The sequence below is a fragment of the Balaenoptera physalus genome (genome assembly GCF_965194825.1).
Source record: "Balaenoptera physalus genome assembly, chromosome: 5".
In the NCBI taxonomy this organism is placed as follows: Eukaryota; Metazoa; Chordata; class Mammalia; order Artiodactyla; family Balaenopteridae; genus Balaenoptera; species Balaenoptera physalus.
Window position 1 is genome coordinate 81,567,427 of NC_138884.1, and position 22,063 is coordinate 81,589,489.

At 36.0% G+C, this 22,063-nt stretch overlaps 1 protein-coding gene and 1 long non-coding RNA gene across 5 annotated transcripts in view; both read right to left on the reverse strand.

Annotated features, from left to right (window-relative positions):
• LOC309661997 (uncharacterized protein) overlaps positions 1-22,063 on the reverse strand; it is a 515,569-nt gene that overhangs the window by 105,715 nt on the left and 387,791 nt on the right. For 2 of the 4 annotated variants that reach the window (XR_014264401.1, XR_014264402.1), the window contains one exon: positions 622-21,903. The exons of the other annotated variants lie outside the window; for them this stretch is intronic. The gene's annotated coding sequence lies outside the window, so the exon portion shown is untranslated. Of the gene's footprint in view, positions 1-621; positions 21,904-22,063 lie in introns of those variants that run through there. 4 annotated transcript variants of the gene reach the window in all.
• The window catches only part of LOC309662015, a 181,728-nt gene that overhangs the window by 77,514 nt on the left and 82,151 nt on the right, over positions 1-22,063 (reverse strand). The window lies entirely within an intron of this gene.

Consider the following 22,063-nt stretch of genomic DNA (forward strand, 5'->3'; position numbering starts at 1 on the left):
AGGGATTAAAGAATTTTTACATTATTAATGGCATAAAATATCACTCTAATACTAGACTTGGTAATATGTTAGAATAAGCATTTTTTTCTCTTTGTGTTCAAAGTAATTAGCCCTGGAACCACATGAACTAAAATGTTCCTACATTTTAGGTAAAATACATAATAATTTTCATTATTTAACAATTATTTAAAATTCATGATACATTTTCCCTTCATATTGGGCAACTATTTTTGTACAATTTTTGTTTTCTATGAGTTTGCCAATTGCCTCATTTTGTTATAGTATTGGATTTTCTTATATACTCATAGTTTTTACATTCTTAATTATAGCATATATTTACTTGTTATTTTTCTACACTCTTTGGCTTCAATCAAGACTGGCTGTTCTCCAGGCTGATTCACAGCTGTTTCCTGAATACACTTTCATCTTTCTTGATTTGGACCTTAATTTTTCTGGTGGCTTTCTTTTATAATAAGGAAGTTGCAGGTGATTTGGGGATCCCACAACAACTTCATGTTTGGTGATTCATTAGAAAGACCCACAGGACCCAGAGGCTATGGTAAATTACACTGAAAGGATACAAAGAAGGATCCGTCTCAGAAAAAGCCCCATCAGGCAGCGTCTGGGGATATCAGGAACAGAGGTACAGGCTTCCCCTCTCGTGTTAGGGCGTGTTGGCGCTGTAAAGCACATGTTGCTGCAGTGGCGTGCAGCAGCATTTGTAAAGTCTTCTTGCCCAGGGAAGCCAACTTGAGGCTCACAATATAGAACTTCTAATGGGGGCTGACCATTCTCTGCCAGAGCTATAATTACAAAATTTACAGACTCCCAGAAGGAAAAGAGGCGTTTACCACAAATCACATTTTTGCACAAATAATCTAGTCATCTTGGTACAGCAGGATTCAGTGCCCAGGCATACAAAACAACCTTATTAATTAGTAACATAGGGAACACTCCAAAGCCAAGTTCCCAAATATCAGCCAAGGCCAGCTCCACAAACGTGCCCTTGTAAACAGCAACATCAGGCCTACTATGTTAATTCTTTGCCACACAGAGAAAACTTCCTAAATATTTACATGTCTAAGATGTCTGATGTTGTGTCTGAGTGTATAATTCTAGGTTAGAAAGAAAATTCCTTTGAAAGAATTTTTATAGGCGAAATTCTAAGATGGTCCCCAAGATGGAATTAAGGCCCCTGATCAGTAGACTTTGAATTAATCAAATGTGAGAGTATCCTGGGTGACCCCGACCTTATCAGGTAAGGCCTTTAAAAGAAGTCTGAGTCATTCTTTGAAGGTAGAGATTTGAAGCAGTGAGATACACTCATGCTGACCTTGAAGAAGCAAACTGCCGTGTCCTAGAGAGGTCCACCTGGCAGCAAACAGAAGATGGTTTCTATCAGCTGAGGGTCTCAGTCCTACAACTATAAGAAACTAATTTCTGGCAGCAACAGTGAGAAGAAAACCCCAGGTCTCAGATGAGACCACAGCCCTGGCCAACTCTTTGATTGCAGTCTTGTGAACCTTCAGCATAGCACCCAACACACTACCCTCCAGGCCCTCAGAAATTTTGAGATAAAATAGTGTGCTGCTCTAAGCCACTAAATCCATGGTAATCTGTTATCCAGCAATATAAAATAGTGTTACTCCTTTGTCTTGTAGTATTCTGCATGTCTGATGAGAAGTGAGTCAGAGTCTTGTTCATTAATAAAAGTCTGTTAATTTTTTTTCCTCCCTGGAAAGTTCTGTAATACTCTATTTTTGGTGTTCTGTAATTACACTATGATGTATCTATATATTCAGAAACTATGTGCTGGAAGATTATTATATGCCATTTTCCATTTTAATTGCTGGGGATCAAGTAGTGAACAAATAGCAAAGACTCTACCACCATGGAGCTCATATGAGCAAAATGAAAATATATAAGGTGTTGGGTATTACATTTTATTGTAATAAGTAATAGTAAATGCTCTAACAAACCTCAAAATCTTAGTGGTTTAACTCAACACTTTGTGTGGGGTGTTTAATATAATTTTTTCACTTTCCTGCTCTTTCTTTTCATAGGAGTCACTTGCTTTCATAATCTTGATAATACTTTCATTCCACTAGGTTTCAATGAGAAGTGAATATTGTTCACCTAATTTTACTTCTCTCATAACTGGAATAATTTTCCGTAGACTACCTCTGAAACCATGCATTTCAAACCTGATTTTTTCTCCATCCACATAAGTCTGATGCTGAGTGCCATGGGACACAGTCATATCATGATAAGAACTCTGTCCTCTTATCTCTGTATTATGATTCTGGGTGAATCAGCATAGCTGGTGATTAAAGAACTTATGAAAGCCATTTATACTTCTGGATGGCTATGAATTAAATATAGTTGGGAAGAAAAGGAAAACATGCATACATCTTCCCAAAGCCCATCCACATTTAACATTAATTCAACTTTCCCCTTTACAGAACCCAAAATACCTGCTATCACTCCAACTTCGCATAACAAAAGATGAAATGTGACAGATGGAGTCAGAGTAGAAAGAGACCAGTTTCTTAAAGGGTTGAAAATAACCTAAAATGTCTTTCACAAGAACATGTAGGTACATTTCTAAGGCCCTCCATAAGTCTTCAAAGAAGGTGGATCAAGTGAGATCCCTAAGTATTAAGCTTCATTAGGTTCACAGTAAATCCATCTCTGAGCATCTGGAGGCTATCATATGCCAGGCTTATAAGTGATTCACATCATTTATGACCATGTGCCATTGGACAGAAGTCAATTCCATGGCCAACTAACTGCAAACAAGATTAGGAAATGTAGTTGAGTTGTGCACTTACGAAGAAACAAAAACAAGTTTTTAGGAGACACTTGACATTCTCTGCCATGGATGATAATAAAGGCTATGCAGGAACACAAAGTTGCGGAGGAGAGACAGGGTAAGGGGTGATGTTAGTTAATTAGTATAGGGAGTCTGGGAAACCCATACAGCCAGTATGGTTTAGGGCTTAAGGTCATATAATACTGTTTGGGTTTAATTTGTTGTGTGGTGCCACTCTTACTGACAGTGTGACTTTAGAAAAATTAATATACCTCTCTGTGCCTCAGTTTCTCCATCTTAAAAATTGGGATAATATTAGTACCTGAAGTATGTAAAATCATGTTTGATAGATAATAGTCTATCATAGTATTTGCTATTAACATTAAGCTATATTAATAATGTTATATTTAAGCAGAGATATGAAGATGAAAGGGAGTGACTCATACGGAAATATGGCAGATATTCTAGATAACAGAAAGAGAATATAAAGAGGCCTGAAGCAACTTGTAAAATGTTGGTGATAACATGAGGACTAAAAATTGATATATTCACTGTATTTAGCAAGGTGGAGAACACTGGTGTCCTTAACAAGAGCTGTCTTGTAGAATGGTACAGAGAAAGCCTAATTAAAGTAGGTTAGAGAGAGTGAGAGGAAAGGAATTAGAGACATTAAGTATATATTCTCTTTTTAGCTGTTTTGCTGTAAATTGGATCACTGAAATAGAGAGGTTGCTAGAGATCAAGGTCAAGGTGCTATTAATTGTTGGAGACATTACAACATATTTGAATGCTAATGGAAATGATTCAGTGGAAAGAGAATTGATGACGTTGAAGAGAAAGTGAGACAGATACTTAGGGAGGATAAAATCCAGGGCACAAATAGGTCATAGCAAAAAGGAGCAAAGGCAGATAATATATGGGCACAAGTTAGAAGTGTGGGCAAAAGGGAGCTTAGGGAAGTTCTTTCTAATTACTCCTGTATTCTCAGTGAAATAAAAAAGCAAGGCTATTGACTGAGAAGAAAGATGGGAGCAGTGTTACTAATGATTTGAGTCGAAGAAGGGAACATGTGAAGTAGATGTCTAAAAGATTGTGAGGATGAATAGTCAAGAACAGTCTCTCACACTTTGACATGCATCAGAATCACCCAAAGAGCTTGTTAAAGCATGGATAGACGGGTCCTCCTCCAGAGTTTCTGAATCAGTCGATTTGTAGTTAGATCTGAAAGCTTACATTTCTAATAAGTTCCCAGATGGTGCTGATCCTACGGGTTCAGTGACCACAGTTTGAAAACCAATAAACTAAGGAATTTTAGTAGAATTTCTGGGCAGCAAATACAGGTGCATTGGTCATGAACTTAGTGTGAGGTTTGTGTATTTTTTTTTTCTTATCATACACAATTGAAAGAACTAAAGACTTGGATTTGGATTTAATCATGATTTGTTCCCCCAGTGTCACATAAGTAGATAACAGGAAGGGGATCTAGTGTATATACAAGAGTGCTTATACTGATAGACCATTGATTATGATTTCAGGAAAACAGAATATGAGAATGTGACAGGGTGAAGGACATGAAAACGTTTTGGTGTTTGCAGAATAGAGTTAACTTAGTTCACCTGAGACTGCTATCCTCTGAAAGTCTTACTTACAAGACTGGCTTTTGGTTGGCATCTGGGAGCTCAGATTGGGGGAGGCTTTGCATCATTCCCTGATGGAAGTACTATGGTATATCCTCTTCTCTACCCGTGCAGTTAGTGTGGAGGTGTGGAGATGAGATGGTAGTTGGATAAAGGATCATTCATTCCAGACATTCCACTTATATTCCAGCATTTATTTGTTACAGCACCTAGTGTTACTCTGTGGAGTACAGAAGGCAACCTGAAGGAGGTGAGTTAATTGCCCATGTTGAGTAATGAGACAGCCAGAGTTTTAATGGCTATGACAGCAGGGCAATGATGTGCAAACTCCAGTAAGAACTCTCTCTATCAGATTTCATCAAAATACATCAGATATGGCCAAATTTCTTTCCCATTATTTTAACAAATGTAAACTCCAGGAATAGTATATAAATTTCCTTGAAAAACTCATAAGACTTTTAATTCTTTATATTTAATCCTTTATTCCCCTGCCTCAATTTTAGAGGAACTAGCGGCAAGCGGGAGGAGGTAAAGGGAAAATGAATAAATAGATCTTCCTCTCACTCTCTTGCCTAATATAAGTCCTCAAGCCGCTGCTCAGATCTGAACTAGAGGAAGGGGTGAAGCTTTGAATTAGATATGAATGAAAATTTAAATTGAATTAGGTAGGATTTATTTGATTTTTAAAAATGAATAATGTATGAATACAGTAAAAAAAATTCAAAAGGAATAAATAAGTATACAGTAATAAATAAGTTGTTTTTACATCCTCATCATAGAGACAATCAACTTCCCACCCATGAGGAAGCCACTTTTAAAATTAATGAGTTTCTTGAGCGTTGTTTCAGAGATTCTTCATAAACAGAGGTAAACAAAAATGGTAGTGTGCCATATACATTGTTCAGTACCTTGCTTTTTTCACTTAAAATATATTTTGTGTATCATTTCATATCAGTAGCTACAGATCCATATCATTCTTTCTAAAAGTCTTTATCCTTTGAATGGCATTATTTAACAAGCCCACTGTTAAATCATTTGTCAATCTGTTAATTATAAACAAAGCAGTACTTAATCATTTTTTATGTATGTCACTTTTCTCAAATGCAAAATTATCTGTAGGATAATTCTAAGGAAGGAAATTGCTAGGACAAATGGCATAAACATTTGATACTTTGAGAGAGATTGATAAATTGACTGTCATAGATATTTTTCTCATTTACAGTCCAGCAATATGTATGTGAGTCTGTTTCTCATTCTAACACAGACTTTTTGTTCTTTGATAATCTGAAAGATAAACATAGTATCGAAGTATGATTTTAATTTGCATTTCACTTCTTATGAGGCTTAAAATCTTTTCACGTTTAAGAGCCATTTGTAATTTTAGCACTCTGTTTATATCATTCTCCTCTTTTTCTATGGGGCTAGATGTCTTTGTAAGACATGAAAGTGCCAGAGTATAGGAAATGAACTCTGTAATGATTCAGATGCATAAGATGTTGGTGAAGTTTTGGGGAGTCCAGAGGTCTTAGTCATGCTGGGGCATCCCCAACAAGTCAAAAGACAAGTTGTTGCTCTCCAACCCCATTCTCTGCCCCATACCTCCTACCACTGTGAAAGAGTCAAAGATCTTAGTGAATTTAGGAACACAGACTGCACTTGGAAACATTCATCTAACCTGTTTATTGGACGCTACAGAAGGCTGCCAGTTTCAAGTAGGATCCAAAGCAAGAGAGAGCTCTGTAGCAGGTCCATGCTCTAGTGAAAGCTGTCCTGTAACTTTTGACACAAGGCCTAGCAAATAAAATGCTACTTTATGTATCTAAGTTGGTTAAGAATCATGACTGAAATTTTTTGTAAGCCTTAACATGATAGTTGTAGTACACATCTGCAGGTTTTTGGAGCGTGGTAGAACTATGTACTGTTTGCAAAAACACCCTTGGCCTGGTGTTACACCCTAGTAAATACTGAGAACCCACCGTGGAACATGATATGGCAACATGACTTGCCCATCTTGGTCTAGCCATCATTAGATCCAATGAATTACGAAAGTCAGTTAGGCAGAGAAGCAACACATTCTACAATATAAGTGAAGCCCTATGTTCTAGATTGTGCTCTAATAGATGGTTCACACTCAATGGCACCTATTGCTGATGCCACAAAGCCTTTCGCTCAATTCACACCCGTGGGCTGAGGGGCTGTTTCTGATGACTAATTGGCAGACAAGGAAATGTTGTGGGACTAATGCTCATTAATGGATATGTTTGCACTAGTGAAAAGTGAACTGCTGCCATATTAGAGCCCCACCGAGTAGCCCCTTCCCCTCTGCAAACAGTGTTGGAGGGAAATTCTTCCAAAAGAGAAAGCTATGGGTTCTGTCTAAAGAAAGAGATGAATGAGTTATATACACCAAATTCTGGTGATTAAACAGACTGGCTCGTTGACCAGAGACCTGGAATGAAGATTTAAAAACCGGAAGCATGGCATTATGAGGTTGAAGAGGCCACAAAGAATGTCTGTTGTGTCTCATGTCTTTGTCCCTCAGCATCCACTTCTGAGGATGCTCACAGGGACCAGATGAAGATAATGACTCCGTCACCTTCTCTCTTCAACCACTCATATTCTCACAGAGTTAACCTATTAAGAGAATGGCCATGGGGGCAGGGATAAAGCATATATGTGGGATCAACAACATGGCTGTTTCACATGATGGCTAATCTAGCTACTCTCACTGCTAAGTGCCCAGTTTGCCATAGGATACGACTGATGCTGATCTTTCCAGGCATTTGGAGACTTGTTGATTACACCAGGCCCATTTCACCCTAAAGCAGACAGTGATCTTCACAAACCAAAATGATTCATATTCCAAATATGAGTCTATCTTCTCTGCCTATAGTACCTCTAAGAACAATATCACCTAAGGGCTTACAGAAGTCCTGATGCTTTGATATGGTATCCCACACAGATCGCTTCAGACCAAGAGATGCAACAATGGGCTCATTACCAAAAGTGCCATCACTCTGACAGCTGACCTCATAGAATGGCTGAATGGAATGCTGAATGCCCAACTAAGGAACAACCTCAAGGACATCTTACCATTTTGGAGTGCTCTTCTGCATGATGCACCCAGTCACTATAACAATGATCAAAATATGGCACTGTATCACCAGAATATACAAGTCTACAAAGAAGTGGAAGAAGGAAGAGTGTCCCTTTCCTAAACATTTCCTATTTGAACATCTCTTCCATGCATCCTTAGAATCAGATAGATTTGAGATTCTAATTCCCGATGATAGTGGTGGGATATGAGGAGTGGATCATTTAGCTAAGGGATACCTTAAGAGTTTGACTGAACCCTAATATATAACTAACACCAGAGAACCAGAGGGTAAAGGAAGGAGTCATTGCTTTCCCTGGGACGACTGACCCAATTATCATGAGGAGCTAGGATTGCTAATACACAGAGGACAAGGAGATGGGATTCAGGGCATTCATTAGGGTATCTCTTGATGTTTCCAACTTCAGCGATAACTGCGAATGGGGAGACTTCAACAACCGCAGCCTTACAAGGGCAATGCAATTAAAGCTGCAGACACCCTGGAGATGAAGACCCATACTAGCCCTCCAGGCAAGCAACCTACAGACTTGGTTCTTTCTGGAGAATCCAGATGGTTCATATAGGCAGAGATGATAATTTATAGGCTTGGGAGAGCTGCAGCAGTGAGGACCTTACCTTTTTTTTTTTTTAACCATTTTTAAGCCTTCTTGGGACATTACAACTGACCACCATCAAGGAGCATTGGATTTTTACTGTTCCTGTGAGGGATGAAGTGATAGTATCTTATTTTCATATATTTGTATAAGATCAAAAATCAGAGAATACTGGATATGAGTAGTGAGAGGGATTAACTCTTTGGACACAATTGATGAGTCTCCCAGATTTATCTGGCTGTACCTGCCTTTTAGGCTTTGGCTTCTTTATTCATCTATTACTGCTTCTGTTTATTTCATCATCCCCTGAGAGGATGGCCAGTCTCCATTTCTCCCACCATAATGGGAGCTGAGGGAATTCCAGTATTCAAGCCAACCAACTGGCCTGATGGAGGCTCTGGTTTCTCTCAGCCCTTCCAGACTCAAAAAAAGTGCTGCATCATAAGACATGGGATCTGGCGTGCCCAGAGACTTCTTGGTGGAGTCATGATGCACAAACCAGAAGTAAAACCCATGAGCCTAATTTGGGCAATAAGAAAAGGAAGACTAAAAAGAATCAGCACATAAATTTCTCTCCCTCATTCCCCTTAACTGAATGCTCTGAGTCATAGTAGTCCCATACAGCCTTAATGTAAATGTCCTACACAAACAACCAGCTATATTTTCTGTGAAACTCAGTAATTCACTATCATGTACTTTCTCTCCTTCTCTGCCCCCATGGCTTCTTGCTACTCTGGAATACACACCTCAATAAGGTATTAGCACATTTTTCCACTCTTAGGTTCTATTTTCTAGAGCACCTAGACCAAGACAAAGTCCATTACTATAATTTCAGCCACATCTATTCTCATATATGCTCATTTTAATTCATATTTCATTTTATAGACGTCAGTTTTGTTTCCATAGGCATCTATTATTTTTTCCTCTCTTTGGAAAGCTTTTCTTCATCTATTTTATCATTTTAGAAACAATTTTACTTTATCTCTCCTTTATATTTTTATTCTTGGTGAGGTACTTGGTTAGTTTTCATCTGATCTGTGGGAACATTTTTTTTTTAATGTTGGTGCTATTAATCTATTTGGTTTGTGTGTGTGTGTTTGTACTCTTTTCCTACTTTTATTTTGTACTACCTCTGTAGAACTTATGTGATGGTTCTTTTTTATTAGACTTGTTTTAAAAGTTTAGTTCTTTCACATGTAGATGAGAGCCCAAGCTGACATAAATGTTCTATAAATTTCAAGGTGTTGTGTTTTTTTTTTCTTTAAGTCATACTTACCACCTGCAAATAGGTACAATGACTGTAAGTGTATCACATGCATAATTCTCAGCACCCCCACTTCACTAAAATTTTGTTTAATGCAAAAATTTTCTATGGTATTTATCGTTTGGTTCTGTAACAATTGCTTCTCTTAAGAAAATAACAATAACATAAAAACCAATGCCTAACAACATCATGTCAAACTACGTGAGACAAAAAGACTTGCAAAAAGAACAGATGAATCCATTATCACAGTTGGAGACTTCAACAACCCTTTCTCAGAAAGAGGCAAATCTTGCAGGCAGAAAATAAGTAAGGGCATAGCTGCACTCAACACCATCAATCAACTGAATATAATTGATACGTATAGACTACTTCATCCAACAACAGCAGAATATACATTCTTCTCAAGCTCATATGGACTATTCACCAAGACATCACAGTCTGGGCCATAAAACACACCTTAACAAAATTTTTAAAAATAGAAAGGATGCAGTGTCTAGAACACACTGGACTGAAGCTAGAAATCAATAACAGAAAGATAACTGGAAAATCCAAAAATATGTGGAGATTAAATAAAACACTTCTAAATAACACTTGGGTCAAAGAAGATATCTCAAAAGAAATTTTAAAACACAATGATCCAAAACCTATGGGATGCAGCAAAAGCAATTCTAAAAGGGATGTTTATAGCAATACAATCCTACCTTAAGAAACGAGAAAAACCTCGAATAAACAACTTAACCTTACACCTAAAGCAACTAGAGAAAGAAGAACAAACAAAACCCAAAGTTAGTAGAAGGAAAGAAATCATAAAGATCAGAGCAGAAATAAATGAAACAGAAACCAAGAAAACATTAGTAAAGATCAATAAAACTAAAAGCTGGTTCTTTGAGAAGATAAACAAAATTAATAAACCTTTAGCCAGACTCACCAAGAAGAAAAGGGAGAGGACTCAAATCAATAAAATCAGAAATTAAAAAGGAGACTTACAACTGACACAGCAGAAATACAAAGGATCATAAGAGACTACCACATGCAAATGTATGCCAATAAAATGGACAACCTGGAAGAAATGGACAAATTCTTAGAAAGGTATAACCTTCCAAGACTGAACCAGGAAGAAAAAGAAAATATGACCAGACCAATCGAAAGGAATGAAATTGAAACTGTTATTAAAAATCTTCCAACAAACAAATCCAGGACCAAATGGCTTCACAGGTGAATTCTATCAAACATTTAGAGAAGAGCTAACACCCATCCTTCTCAAACTCTTCCAAAAAACTGCAGAGGGAGGAACACTCACAAACTCTTTCTACAAGGCCACCATTATCCAGATACCAAAACCAGACAAAGATATCACACAAAAAGAAAATTACAGGCCAATATCACTGATGAACACAGACGCAAAAATCCTCAACAAAATACTAGCAAACCAAATCCAACAACACATTAAAAGGATCATAGACTATGATCAAGTGGGATTTATCCCAGCAATGCAAGGATTCTTCAATATACACAAATCAATCAATGTGATACACCATATTAACAAATTGAAGAATAAAAACGATATGATCATCTCAATAGATGCAGAAAAAGCTCTTGACAAAATTCAACACTCATTTATGATAAAAACTCTCCAGAAAGTGGGCATAGAGGGAACCTACCTCAACATAATTAAGGCCATATATGACAAACCCACAGCAAACGTTATTCTCAATGGTGAAAAACTGAAAGCATTTCCTCTAAAATCAGGAAAAAGACAAGTGTTCCCACTCACACTAATATTATTCAACATAGTTTTGGAAGTCCTAGCCACGGCAATCAGAGAAGAAAAAGAAATAAAGGGAATCCAAATTGGAAAAGAAGAAGTAAAACTGTCACTGTTTGCAGATGACATGATACTATACAGAGAAAATCCTAAACATGCCACCAGAAAACACTAGCGCTAATCAATGAATTTAGTAAAGTCGCAGGATACAAAGTTAACACACATAAATCTCTTGAATTCCTATACAATAACAGTGAAAGATGAGAAAGAGAAATTAAGGAAACAATCCCATTTATCACTGCAACAAAAACAATAAAATACTTAGGAATAAACCTACCTAAGGAGGCAAAAGACCTGTACACAGAAAACTATAAGATACTGATGAAAGAAATCAAAGATGACACAAACAAATGGAGAGCAACACTGTGTTCTTGGATTGGAAGAATGAATATTGTGAAAATGACAGTACTACCCAAAGCAATCTACAGATTCAGTGCAATCTCTATCAAATTACCAATGGCATTTTTGCACAGAACTAGAACAAAAAATTTTACAATTTGTATGGAAACACAAAAGCCCTCAAATAGCCAAAGCAATCCTGAGAAAAAAAAGCAGAGTGGGAGGAATCAAGCTCCCTGACTTCAGACTATACTACAGGGCTACAGTAATCAAGACAGTATGGTACTGGCAGAAAAAGAGAACTGTAGATCAATGGAACAGGATAGAAAACCCAGAGATAAACTTACGCACCTATGGTCAATTGATCTATGACAAAAGAGGCCAGAATATACAGTGGAGCAAAGACAGCCTCTTCAATAAGTGGTTCTGGGGAAACTGGACAGTTACATGGAAAAGAAGGAAATTAGAACACTCCCTAACACCATACACAAAAATAAACTCAAAATGGATTAGAGACCTAAATGTCAGACCAGACACTATAAAACTCTTACAGGAAAACATAGGCAGAACACTCTTTGACATAAATTGCAGCAAGATCTTTTTTGACCTACCTCCTAGACTAATGAGAATTAAAACAAAAATAAACAAACGGGACCTAATTAAACTTAAAAGCTTTTGCACAGTAAAGGAAACCATAACAAGATGAAAAGGCAACCCTCAGAATGGGAGAAAATATTTGCAAACAAAGCAACTGACAAAGGATTAATCTCCAAAATTTACAAGCAGCTCATGCACCTCAATATCAAAAAAACAAACAACCCAATCCAAAAATGGGCAGAAGACCTAAATAGACATTTCTCCAAAGAAGATATACAGATTGCCAACAAACACATGAAAGAATGCTCAACATCATTAATCATTAGAGAAATTCAAATCAAAACTACAATGAGATATCATCTCACACCAGTTAGAGTGGCCATCATCAAACAATCTGCGAACAATAAATGCTGGAAGGTTGTGGAGAAAAGGGAACCCTCTTGCACTGTTGGTGGGAATGTAAATTGATACAGCCACTATGGAGCACAGTATGGAGGTTCCTTAAAAAACTGAAAATAGAACTACCATACGACCCAGCAATCCCACTACTGGGCATATACCCTGAGAAAACCATAATTCAAAAAGAGTCATGTACCACAATGTTCATTGCAGCTGTATTTACAATAGCCAGGACATGGAAGAAACCTAAGTGTCCATCGACAGATGAATGGATAAAGAAGATGTGGCACATATATACAATGGAATATTACTCAGCCATAAAAAGAAATGAAATTGAGTTATTTGTAGTGAGGTGGATGGACCTAGAGTCTGTGATACAGAGTGAAGTAAGTCAGAAAGAGAAAAACAAATACCGTATGTTAACACATATATATGGAATCTAAAAAAAAAAAAAAAAAAAAAAGGTCATGAAGAACCTAGGGGCAAGACGGGAATAAAGACGCAGACCTACTAGAGAATGGACTTGAAGATATGGGGAGGGGGAAGGGTAAGCTGGGACAAAGTGAGAGAGTGGCATGGACATATATACACTACCAAACGTAGAATAGATAGCTAGTGGGAAGCAGCTGCATAGCACAGGGAGATCAGCTCGGTGCTTTGTGACCACCTAGAGGAGTGGGATAGGGAGGGTGGGAGGGAGGGAGATGCAAGAGGGAAGAGATACGGGGATATATGTATATGTATAACTGATTCACTTTGTTATAAAGCAGAAACTAACACACCATTGTAAAGCAATTATACTCCAATAAAGATGTTAAAAAAAAATTTTGAAATTTCAGTCAACCACTTGTCACTGTGCAAAAAAAAAAAAAAGAGTGATGGTATTTTTCAGTTATTAATATAATGTTTGAAAAAGGATCAAAGGCATGAAAACCTTTTTAAGGTAAAGAAGATAATTTCAGTTTCAAATTTATACTTTTTTTGCACAGAATATTATAACTCAATTTTATTAATCTTTAAGACCATTTACTTTTGGACTTTTCTAATATATAGTAATGAAAATTGTGGCTATTTCCAGATAAGTGTCAGAGGAATCTTATTATTCTTTGGAATTCCTTGCTCATTTTCCTATTGAAGTATTATTTGTTTCTTGCCTCTGACTTACCACAGCATGGCATCTTTTAGCCTGAGGAGGTTAAGTAAGACAATAATAATTCTTACAGGTTCATTTTTAGGATTGAGACACACATCAGTGGATTTCGAACTTTGCAAGGGAAAATCTCTTGGAGTGTTCTAAGCAGGGGGAAATCATTGTTTCAGAAAATATATATATACACACATATGTATATCACGGGTTTTTATTTTAAAAATTAGACTTCTGAATCCAAATGATCAGTAAAAAAGTAATAGTTCAAAAGCTGTGGTGGGTAACAGAGGAATGCATTATTAACTATAACGGTAGTAGGTACTGCTCCTGCTGAGTAGACTGTCCTATAGTTTCTTACCTAAAGCTAGTTAATTGGCTGAATCTTATTGCAGAGAGGAGAATTTGTGGCATATTACCACCACAGGACATTTATAAATTGTTGCTGTTCACTTGAGCACACATAAAAAGAATTAAATGTGGAATTTCATCTAAAGAGAGACTTCAGGTGGTAAAAATCCATCTCAGCCCTGGTTTGCTGATCTTACGGGGAGCCACAAGACCCCTGTTCTCAACTGGTTTTCTCTTACTTTACAGGACTGGTATTTTGGGAGAGAATTGGGTTTGTCTTCACTTGAGTATCTTAAAAAACTAAACTGACAGTGATTTTGGCTTTTAAGCCCATGAATCTTTTGGATTAGAAAAAATATATATTTTTTCTGAAATGAACTGAAGATATACAGAGTTTTGGTCATTGCCACTAAATATTGTAATTATAACATTTATGTGTAAAAGTTATTATGGGCCAGGCTTGATGACTTATGCTATATAGATTGTCAAATTCAGTTCTCATAATAGCCCTAAATAGGTAGATACTATTATTATCCCCATTTTATAGATGAGGAAATGAAGAACCAGAGAAGTCAATCAGTGTCTAAATTTAGAGAACTGGGTGATGGAGCTGAGAAGTAAACCCAATTCATGTATCACCAAAGAAAGAACTTCAAAATATGTCTGAGCAGTGATTGATTGAGAGTAGTATCATGCTACCTTTCTAATTTACCTGAAGATCTTTTCTACTTATTGAAAAATTCACATGCCTTGCACAGCAATTTCCACCCCACTACTCTTATTGCAGTTAGGATCACCTGATGATTATTCTTCCGGGACCCCATGTGTTACATGCTTTATGACACTCACTTGATAGTTTCTGCTGGAGGACAACTGAGGAAGGTTTATTTCATTGGAACACTTGCCCATTATGCACATAGTACATGTCAGACTCTGACTGTCTTGAGTTCCTTCATTTCTTACTCCTGACTTGTTCTCCAAATGCCAATTTCACCCAGTGGGTGAGTGTGTAGCCACTTTGAATTAGTTAATTTATATGGGCCATAGTTTTCTTGACTGAAAATTGGGGCTACTAAAAGAAACTTCATATGAGTTTGTCATGTTGATGCCATGAGTCAATAAATGTAGAGTGCTAAGATCACTGCCTGTCTAGCCGGGAGTGGTATCAGCAGAAGTAGAAGAAACAATGTCGAAATGGTGGTGATGATAGACAACACCGTGGTAGTTGTAGGTAAGTGATCTTCTTTATATATTTTCTCTAATTCTAATATTAAAAGACAAGAAAGGATCATGAAACAAAAGAAAAAAAAAAGAAAGAACAAAAAAGGGGGGGAGATCTTATTTAAAGGAGACAGAGAACATGAAACAATTTACTGTAAATTTCTCACTGTCTGATAATATTAATCTGTTTCCCTAGGATGCCTTCAGGAACAGAAGTAAAGTTCTTAAAAATAGAGGTGAGGAGATGAGAGAAGCCCTGCTCAAAACAAAGAATTAATTACAAAGGTAAGTAAGTATTGCTGGTCAACATAGAATTCAGCTGAATAAAGTGGTAACAAGAAGACTTAAATTTGTGTGATTCCAGTGGAGCTATTCTGTTCAATACCAATCTGTATCATGATTTTCAGTTTTAAAAGTACTTTCTCATATATTTTGTCCTTTGCTCTTTACAACACAATTGAAAGTCTCGGAAAAGATTGTATATCTATTTTTCGTCAATAAATTGAGGCTTAAAACAGAGTGTCACTTAACCAACATCAGAGAAGCAGAATGTATCAGAATCAAGGCTACAATTTTTCTTATGTATATGCAATATTTTTCTATGTTGCTTTACACTCTGCCACTCATGTTATAGAAATCAGATGATTAATGTATATTGTCCTATAACTTTTCTATAATAGACCATTTCCTAAGCTCATAAAAGAAAATATGAGGTAAATGCATAAACACATGTAAGGTGAAATCTTTGCTAAATATTAAAAGCTCTATTGTTATTTTTCTGAGAATCAGTGAGTGTTTTTCAACTGCGACATTTTTCTGGTTTCCATAAAGGGAACCAAATACAGATTCAATGACTTGAATCTATAATCAAGTAGATTTCAAAAAGAAGTCAAACGCTTCTTCACAAACCATTATCATACATCTTATTTTTTAGACTCTATAATAAAGGTTCTACTGAAAGATGAAGGAGAAAGCAGAATGAGCTTTAATGACTCATCAGCATACATTTTTAAACTTAAAATATCAATTATGTATGTGTGTACACATATACAAATACTTCTTTATTAATGTGTTTTTTCCTTCTTTCGTCAGTCTATTTTTTCTTACTTCAATTAAGGAGCTTTCATTTTTAGTACAATCAGAGGTTCTGACCAGAAAATACAATGCAAAACTACTATCATAAGCATAATAGACATATGTCTATGAAATCACTGTGCAAATCTAAGCTTTTAGTTAGTAACTTTCAAGTCTAATCAGGATTTTCAAAATTCTACTGCATTCTTATATTTTCTTTGTTTGCATGTGGTAGTATTAAGCCAAAGTATTTGCCTTGATTTGGGAGTTTCATGAATTTTAAGAAACCAATGTGTCTATATTTTCTTATGGAAAAATAAATCTAATATTAAAAGAGAGGTGTTAATTGAAAAGTTAATCTGTGTGACTAATCCCAGAAACCATAGCCTGGCAGGCATATGACTTTTTCTAAAAGACTTCAAGCATTGTTTAATGTTTCCTCTTGTGAGTTTTGGTAAATTACTAGGTAATATATCTGCTGACACTGAAGATGAGTTTCTTCTCAAATGGCCCTTTCCTATGCTATATTTTCTTCAGTCTAGTAATAGTTTGTTTCTTAAAGTGTCAACATTTGCCACACACTAAAAGAAAAGGTGCTTCTCAATTATATTTTCATCCTTGTGACTGATAAAATGTGCAAGAATATATATTCCTCAGATTTACTTCTAAACATTTCTTGGTTATTTTATTCATTGTCATATAAAATCATAAGAACAGTAGACTTTTAAAGATTACTTACAGCCCTGTTATCGATCAAGTCAATTTGACAACTATTTTTGTTCCAATCTTATTCATATGACTATAAAATTTAAATAGTTATAATTATGGATAGCTTTCCAATAGGTTTTTAAATTCTTGATATTTTGAACAACTCAGCTCTCAAAAGAGAAAAAAATTTTAAACTAATTCCAGGGAAATAATAAAACTGAGATCATTTTGGACTTGTAGGTGATCATTCATTTTAAAAAATAAAGTAAAATAAATTTAGTTAGAACCTGGACTCACTGCTTCATTTGACCTTTATCAGTGTAGCAGCTATACTCTGGCATATAAGGCTTTATATAAGGCTATATATATATATATATATATATATATGGGAATATAAGACTTTTTTTTTAACTTTCAAAATAAAAATATCATTAAACATCATTGCTTAGTAAGAATAAACCTGTAAATCTAGCCATAGCTATAGCAACAATAAAATAAGCAGTTGGAATACTAATGAATCCATTTTATAGCAAAGTGAAATGAGAATTCTCAAGTGACTATGCAGCAAGGGTGAGCTGAATATCTCAACTTGCCTTTCAGCAGGTCAATCATTAATTAACTTTTTAATCCTAACAGAGAAGTCCACTTCTGTTGATAGACATCTCTGGAGATTCCCTTTTCAATTTGACAGGATGCCAAGCATCCAAATAGATTGTTTATCTGAATCCAGTATTCAGAGGCTCTCATCTGAGATGCAGAACAAATTTTTAACATCATAGTATGAGTATGTTGTCACACACTCTAAATACTCTTGTTGCCTAGGTAGTCAAGCCTTGTCAAAGTTAACCCAGAGCAGTAATTATTTCACAGATTATGCTTTTCCCTAAAATTTCCCCAGGTTTTCTTTTTTTCATCAGGTGACACCAAAAGCTAAGGCAGAGATTTAAGTAGCATGTACGACACATCTAAGCCTCCAGAATCTCAGGTTATTCTACAAATCATTTAGTAACCAGTCTCCATGAAACTTTCTTAGTTTCTTCCTTTTTTTGAATTTTTCTTGTTCTGAGTTCCCATAAGTTTACTAACTAATTTATGGTAAGGAACAAAAAATAGCCCAGTGATTAAGAGCACAGCATTTAGAGATAGGCCTGGGTTGAAAACCTTGTTCTTCTATTTACTAGCTAGCTAACTTCAGGTGAGCATGGCAGGTGTTGCTATGTTCAAGTGGTTCTATTCTAGAAAACAGAGGATTGTGCTTCTTGAACCCTTGAGGATAGGAATGAACTTGAGTCTATCTTCAGCTAATGAAATATGGGCAGACATGCTGTATACTACTCCCGAGGGGGAGCATTTAAGAGCCAGTGTTCAGTTCTTCAGGAGACCACATATTTGAGAAGCTACAGGATTTAGAATTTCCTTACCCTGAATCATCAGATTGCTAAAGCAAGGACAATAGCCCTGCAGAATCAGCAGGATCTGCAGCGTTTTTTATAAGCTAGAAAATAAACTTTTATTTTGTTAAGACACTTGGATTTTAGAGTTATTTGTAATCACACAGCTCGGTGCTTTGCGATGACCTAGAGGGGTGGGATAGGGAGGATGGGAGGGAGGCTCAAGAGGGAGGGGATATGGGGATGTATGTATGCATATGGCTGATTCACTCTGGTGTACAACAGAAACTAATACAGTATTGTGAAGCAATTATACTCCAATAAAGATCTATTAAAAATACATATATAACCTTGTCTAATCTGACTTTACTATAAAATGCTTTTCTATAAAATGCTTTTCTACAAAATGCTGATAATAAGACTTAACCTTCACATGGCTATTTTAATAGTCTATTAATTTGAAAATTTATACTTAAAATAACTAGAAAAATAATTTCCCTTATTGAAGGGTCAAAGGTAGCTACCTTACTCATTATTACAACATAATAATACCTTATTCTCATGATACATACGCAGCTTCAAGATAGAGGCTTTGTTATCATGCCTAGTAATAATCTCTGAATATTAAAAACAGCTTGATCTTTTGAGCTCAATCCTGAATGATCTACCACATAGAAGTAATATCTGTGTTGTGCTTTTAATTTATGAAATATCCTTCAGCCTTACTGACATTTCCAATATTTTTAATAAATACAACTTGGTTTAACCTGGTGGAAATATTGATTGAGCCTTTTATCCATTAACTAAACAAATGTAATTGAACACAAATTATGTGCAAATAAGTCCAGGAGTATTACAAAGTTTACTCTTGCTATTGAATAAATGCTGTGTTAGTTTCTTCAAATGAAAAATCAGGGCGGTAAAATTTAGTTTCTACCTATTTCCTGGGAAATTCTTGATAATTTATACTGTTATAGTGATAATAAGTGAGCATTAGAGTGAAAAGAAAAAAATCTGCTATTATAAGAACAAGATGATTGTAAGAAAAGGAGAATTGGGAGGAAGTGGTTAAGCCAGATGTTAACATTCCAAGAAAGCACAGGAATTCCAAAATGTATTATTGCCAAAGAGTAGGCAGAAATAAAATGGTAAAGACAAGAAAAGGGTGAATAAGCATGACACATAACTTAAGGGCTTTTGTTTTAGTCCACATATGTTTTATTTGCCTATATATTCTTCAGGTTCTGGATATGTAAATAAGATACTTGGTCAAAATGAATTTAAAATCCATGTCAATCTTAAAACAGAATATAGTCATCCCTAGGTATCTGCAAAGGATTGGTTCCAGGACCCACCGCAGGTACCAAAACCCATAGATCAACTCAAGTCCCTTATATAAAATGATTTAGTACAGCCAGCCCTCAACAGCTCGGGTTTCACATGGCTGATTCAACCAACTGCAGATGGTTGAACTTCCATCCATGGTTGTTGGAAGCCACAGTTGCAGAGGGCCGACTGTACTTTGTTCCACATCATAAACATAAATGAGAAGCAGGATGTGGTTGTATGAAGAGAAAGGAAAAAAATAAGATCAGTGGGCAGGCAATGGAACCATATAAGTAGAAATGGACAAAAGTAGTGATTATATAAATCTCCATATATCTATATAAATCTCTACACACAGATATATCACATGTATCAGTCAGCTATTTTTACAATAATATTTCATAATAAACTACCTCAAAACTCAGTGGCATACAACAAGTATTATACTCACAAATATTTGAGCTTCTAGGAGAGGCTCTGTTTCAAATTGCAGTTTTAAGAGTCTGCTGGAGTTTGACTGGTTAAGGCCATGTCCAGCTAGGCTTGGCACCAAACTCTGGGTCCACACCAGCTTCAAATGTTAATCTTTTAGATTAGAGGATGCTCAAGGCAAGATTTTGTTTTTCAGGCAGAGGTTCCAGAGAAGATGGAAATACACAATGCCTCTTCTTAAGGCCGAGGTACAGAATGAATACATGTCAGTTTTTCCCATATTCCATTGATTATCAAAAGAAAATCACATGGTCAAGTCCAACATCAATGGATTAGTGTCCTCCTCCCATGTAAGTCAGTAGAAGGCAAGAATATTTGCTGAACAGTAATATAATCTACCACATCAGACAAAACTCAAAAGTAAAAGAAAGTTGGTTGGATAGGAGTAAGAAGTCTTGGAACAGAATTCATTTCAGACTCAAGGTAGATTATATAGTGCTGCAATTATTCATTCTTGGAAGTGCAATAGAGTCTTACTCCATTTTTGATATTTAACAGCTAAGTTTTTAAGCCACACCCATCTCTCTTCCCCTTCAACCTCACATCTAAGCATGATGTTAAGAAAGTAAGTTGGTGCAGCCACTATGGAAAACAGTGTGGAGGTTCCTCAGAAAACTAAAAATAGAATTACCTTATGATCAAGCAGTCCCACTCCTGGGCATATACCCAGACAAAACCATAATTCAGAAAGACACATGCACCCCTATGTTCACAGCAGCACTATTCACAATAGCCAAAGCATGGAAACAACCTAAATGTCCATTGACAGATGAATGGATTAAGATGCAATACATATATATGATGGAATACTACTTAGCCATAAAAAAGAATGAAATAATGCCATTTGCAGCAAAATGGTTGTAACTAGAGATTATCATACTAAGTGAAGTAAGTCAGACAGAGAAAGACAAATACCATATGATATAACTTATATGTGGAATCTAAAATATTGTACAAATGAACCTATCTACAAAACAGAAACAAACTCACAGACATAGAGAACAGACTGGTGTCTGGGGGAGGGGAGGACTGGGAGTTTGGGATTAACAGATGTAAACTATTATATGTAGGATGGATAAACAACAGGATCCTACTGTATAGCACAGAGAACTATATTCAATATCCTGTATAAATCATAATGGAAAAGAATATACAGTAAGTCCCCCACATATGATGGAGTTCCATTCCAAGAGCTCGTTCGTAAGTCCAAAAAAGTTAGCCTAGTGTAACCCAACTAACATAATTGGCTATATAGTACTGTACTGTAATAGGTTTATAATAATTTTCACACAAATAATACATAAAAAAACAAAAAAAAAGAAAACATTTTAAATTTTATAGTACAGTACCTTGAAAAGTACAGTAGTACCAGCTACATCACCTCTGCTTTTACGCTTGCTTCCAGACATCCTGGGCTTGAAATAAAGATACTGTACTACTGTACTGTATACAGTACTGTATAGTAAAGTGTACATGAAAGCACACCACCTGTAGAGGATTCACACACATGACAATGTACGCCAGACACGTGAACTAACTTACATGACTGGACAGGCAAACACACGTTAGCATCTTTGAAAGTTCACAACTTGAAGGTTCATGTGCAGGGGACTTACTGTAAAAAAAAAAAAAAAGAATGTCTATATGTGTATAACTGAGTCAGTTTGCTGTACAGCAGAGATTGGCCCAACACTGTAAATCAACTATAATTCAGTAAAAAAATAAAATAAAATTTAAAGAAGAAAGCCCAGGTACTTCACCCTTTGATGCCAGTA